At 35.1% G+C, this 5,335-nt stretch overlaps 1 protein-coding gene across 1 annotated transcript in view; it reads right to left on the minus strand.

Moving 5' to 3' along the window:
* Positions 1-5,335, minus strand: part of LOC106872412 (oxidoreductase NAD-binding domain-containing protein 1) — a 40,017-nt gene that overhangs the window by 29,004 nt on the left and 5,678 nt on the right. The window contains exon 2 of the mRNA XM_014919408.2: positions 3,688-3,800. The gene's annotated coding sequence lies outside the window, so the exon portion shown is untranslated. The remainder of the gene's footprint in view (positions 1-3,687; positions 3,801-5,335) is intronic.

A 5,335-nucleotide genomic window follows, 5' to 3' on the forward strand; every position in this document is an offset into this window, starting at 1 on the left:
ACTATATACGAGGTTAAAAATGAAAAATATTTTCTAAGCAAAATTTTCTAAGTCATAAATATGTAAAGGCAATTTACTTATTATTTATTTTTCACTGACGTTATTACTGTTATTTCTTTATTTTCTGCAAAGTGCACAAAAAAGCTACACGTTTGCATAATGTTACAGATACAATAATAATAAAGGATGTTACCAGAAATACATTTACAAACCAAGGACGTTATATAGACTTCCTTGACTCAAGTTAAAGAAGGGGTGTGTATTATACACAAGGTTTAGGTTTTTCAGAGGTACAGCCCCCTAAAAATCCCCTGCGTATTATACTCAAGGGTGGACTATACTCGAGGATTTACGGTATATATATCATACCTAATGTAAATACATCATGAAAGGTAAATGAATTTTGGTATTCATCTAAAAATAACAACTTTTATGAATGTGATGCACTTAGAAACACAATAAATATTGGAAGGCGATGAAAATCATCCCAGCAGCAGCTGGTGAGAATACCAAATGCCTTCTTGAGCATTGTCAATAGCATAGACTCACAGCCAACAGCATGTTTGCACAAAATGTATCTCCAATGATATATAGCGAAACAGTAAATAAACAACCACTGGTGTTGTGACTAGTGGCCCAGCAGAATAAAAATGTGTTATATGCAACATAAGCAGTATTAGATTAAAATAACCATCTATGTATTATACTTAATGCTAATTCACAGTGAAAGGCAAATTTACTACAGCAATTATCTGGCAATTACACACACACACACACACACACACACACACACACACACACACACACACACACACATTTATGTTTACTGGAGTGTGTGTGTGTGTGTGTGTGTGTGTGTGTGTGTTATTTCTTTACTACCCACAAGGGGCTACACACAGAGGGGACAAACAAGGACAGACAAACGGATTAAGTCGATTATACCGACCCCAGTGCGTAACTGGTACTTATTTAATCGCCCCCGAAAGGATGAAAGGCAGAGTCGACCTCGGCGGAATTTGAACTCAGAACGTAGCGGTAGACGAAATACCGCTAAGCATTTCGCCCGGCGTGCTAACGTTTCTGCCAGCATGCAAAATAAATCATTTAACAGTGAATCTCACAGTTGATACAGCTAAAAACAGTCCCATGTAATCTGTTGAAAAAAAACCTTGGCTAGTAAAAAGGCCAAAGCATACTTGCAGGAATCAAACTGCACATCTTCTATACCCATAATAGATGTGCTAACTAATTGCAGCAGACTATCCGTTAGTCTTTCACCAAGATGCTTTGTTCAAATTCCACAAGCTGTCTTTGCTTTTTTTTTTTTTCCCCATCCAAGGAGGGTTTAACTCAATATATTATAAGGGTGGATGTGCGAAAGGTTGTGGCAATAAGACAATGGTCAGATGACCTGATAGATGCAGAAATAGTTACAGTTTGGCAAAGATTAGATTTAGACAAAAATCTAGAGTGTTTGGAGTGTTCGTGTGTTGATTGAAGATGCAAGTGGATGAAACAAATTGATACAGAGTTGAGGATTGAAGTGCATGTCAAAGATGAATGACACAAAGAAAGCAAGACAGAAAGAGAGCAAGACAAAAAGAATGCAAGGTAAACAGAGATAAATTTCTAGTGGTGAGTCAGTTGTGTAATGTTTGCTTTCTATATTTGAAAGGATGAGAGTTTGTGGGATTATCTAATGACAGTCAAGAGGTTCTCACACACAACCAGATATTCCTACCTGACCACTATACTACCATGTACAGTACTAACATGTTAAGTGTTACTTCTGTATACACATTTAGGGATTTTCATTGCATTTGTGACTGTTGTGGTTTCATTAGCTGGATGCCCTTCTTATCACCAATTACTTCATAGCATTGACTGGGTGCATTTTATAGTGCCACCAGCACCAGTGAAATTGTCTGTCAAGACTGAAATGCCTTCTATACACTGTGTCAGTTTATTTTTTTCTTCAGAGTTACTGATCTCCTAGTCAGGTTGCCTTCAGTATGGCTCATGCAATTGTGTTAAAGAAGCTCACAGTGTGGAAGTAGGAAAGAGGGGAATTATGGGCAGATGAATTTTTACAAATACAGTAATCCCTCGCCATATTGCAGTTCACCTATTGTGCACTCAGTACATCATGGATTTTTCTGGCTAGTATATGTAAATTTATATCAAGAACTCTTCAGTATATCCAGGTTTCTGTGGCCAAAAGGTATTTATACCTCTTTAGATCATAATTAGTTACGTGGGAACTTAACACCCATGATAGTTGAGGGATTACTGTAGAAGGGAAAAGAAGAACTTACGTAAGACTGGTGGGTTGATAATTGTTTATATTTATCATGATAGAGATGGATATGAAAGTATGAAGTCCCCACACCATAGAGTAATGCGTGTGCCAAACAGTGTTTAACAAAATGCAAATACTGCTGCAAGGATATTATGAAATAAAATATGCCTAGATATTAAAAGAAGCTCATGATTTCAGTGATTAATAATAATAAGAAGAATAACGATAATAATCCTTTCTACTGGAAGCACAAGGCCTTAAATTTGGGAGAAGGGATTAAGTCGATTACATCGACCCCAGTGCATAACTGGTACTTATTTTTTTGACCTCGAATGGATGAAAGGCAAAGTTGACCTTGGCAAAATTTGAACTCAGAAGTGAAGATGGACGAAATACCGCAAAGCATTTTTGCCCAGCATGCTAACGATTCTGCCAGCTCGCTGCCCTAATAATGATAACTTGCTTATTTTAATTTCCTTCCAAATTTTCAAATCCATGATACCTTCTTTCACTGTACCTTGTCACCAAAAACAGTCAAAACCCAACTCAGCACTCACATGCAATTCAAGGTATAGAACATGAATAAACATGAAACATGTCTTATGCATGCAGTATTATTCATTAATGAATGAATATTTGAGAGAGAGAGGGAGAAAAGAAGGTATCTAGTAAGGAGTTAGAAGAAAGTGTCAAATAAGGGAAGAAAGTGTCAGAGAATCATTAGATATGATACAATTACTATAAATGGAAAGCAGAAATTTGTGATTAGTGATGAATAATGATAATAAATAATAAACAACAGACTATCTTATTTCATGCTGTCTGATACCGATACCAAATGAATATAAGAATTGCCATGAGAGAGTGGACCAGTACTTACACTGAAAGCTATTCAACCACTACAAAATAAAAACAGTCACCAACTTGTATAAACATCAAGACCAACCAGAGCCAGTAATAGGAGTTAAAATAACAGCGTTTGGGAATTTCTTAGTCAACACACACCAGGTTAATTCAAGCAAATAGACCAGATACCATCAAAAACACAAAGACCTGCAAATTAAATGATATGAGTAATATCATCAAATAAAATATATCATTGAAAGGAGTTGAAAAACTAAGCAAATTCAAAGAGCTAGTGATAAAGATTGAAAAATGTAGCTCCTTAAAGAAAAATAACTTCATTCAACATAGAGGCCTTAAGTATTTTTTAAAAAGTGTGTGAGAAAAGGAAGGGACGTTAGCAACATCATATGCAGTGTAGTGAAATTAATATCTACATACTCATGAAAGGAATAGTTCCAAAGGGAAAAAAATAAATAGAAACTAGAATAACGGCTCACCCAATGCAAATACACATATGCAAACATCTGTGTGTGTATACATACCTGGCATGGGAATGCAATAGTGGCAACATTTGCTCACAAACAATCAAAGATCTAGTGAAATTACATCTCAACATCATCTCTGCCTGCTCAGTAAAGGGTGACGTTGACAGTTGCTAGAAAAGAAATTACAAACTTGGTTATAGTTAATCAATGATGATGATGATGATGGCAACAACAACAAAAAACAACATACAGAAAATAGCACTACTCTGCACCGCACACATCCTATGTAAAGCACTTTTGATACAGTGAAATAAGAGCACCACAATAAACCACAGCACATACTCAAGGTACACAGAGCTGTGCTCAGTAGTGCAGTAAAAGCATGTGATAAAAATAAGACTACTGAATAATAATAATAATAATAATAATAATGATAATAATAATAATAATGATAATAATAATAATAATAATAATAATAATAATAATAATAATAACATAAGAGCACCACAGCAAACCACAGCACATACCCAAGGCGCACAGAGCTGCGCTCGGTAGTGAAGTGAAAGCACGTTATAAAAATAAAACTACTGAATAATAATAATAATAATAATAATAATCCGGTGACAACAGGATCAAAGAGAAAGAAGAAGAAAAACTGAAGTCTCTCTGGGTGAGACTCGGATCCAACTTGTACAAATGCAAAACAAAAGTCAAACATAAAATAATAATAATAATAATAATAATAATAATAATAATAATAATAATAATCCGGTGACAACAGGATCAAAGAGAAAGAAGAAGAAAAACTGAACAATTATGATGATTTGAAGTGGGAAATATGAAGGTTGTGGTCAATGAGGAGAGTAGACATGGTACCAATAGCAATTGGTGTATTTGGAAGTATCAGCACCCAACTACCAACATGGCTCAGAAAGATTAGTACAAATATAATGGTAGAACACCTACAAGAATCAGCATTGCTTGGAACTGCAAGAATTCTTGGCAGGGTTCTTGGAGCATGACCAGTAAACAAGTGTCACCTCAGTCTGCTGGCTGTGGGCAGCTGACACTTCCCACGATACCCAGCAAAATAAGCTGTGAGTTTTCATCAAATAATAATAATAATTTTTATTTTTATTGGCCACATGGGCAGCAAAACGTTAAGGACAATGCGAAGATAAAAGACTATGGAGATTTACATACAAACTTGTAAACAATAAAACAAATAATTTGCAAAAAAATTTTAACAAAATTCCCAGTAGGGGAATAAAAACACCCAGATGCAACTTGATGAGAAAGTAAACTGAATAATATAAAGTTATAATCATGTAATATAAACAGTGAAAGATATACATAGAGTATGTGCAGCCAATAATGTTTACAACACTAGTGCTGCTTTTAATTCATAATTGAATTTAATCTTACATATGCATCATCATGGCATACCAGGAAATGGTTCTTACGCTATTTGTATATAGTCATAGTCTAGTGATTCAGTTTGATTCAGGTATGTGATGTTGATAAGCTACAAAGATGGCAAAATATTGATATTCATTATTCTTGAATGGGACTGGGGGTGAATTGTCTTACTTGTTCTATGACTTTCAGGTATTTTAACAGCCAGTGCAATGAAGGAGTCATCCCCAAAGCAAACCAGCAAAACACATACATTGCATATAAGTGATTGATAATGTTTATTGAAAGA

This window comes from Octopus bimaculoides, chromosome 8 (genome assembly GCF_001194135.2).
Source record: "Octopus bimaculoides isolate UCB-OBI-ISO-001 chromosome 8, ASM119413v2, whole genome shotgun sequence".
Lineage (NCBI taxonomy): Eukaryota > Metazoa > Mollusca > Cephalopoda > Octopoda > Octopodidae > Octopus > Octopus bimaculoides.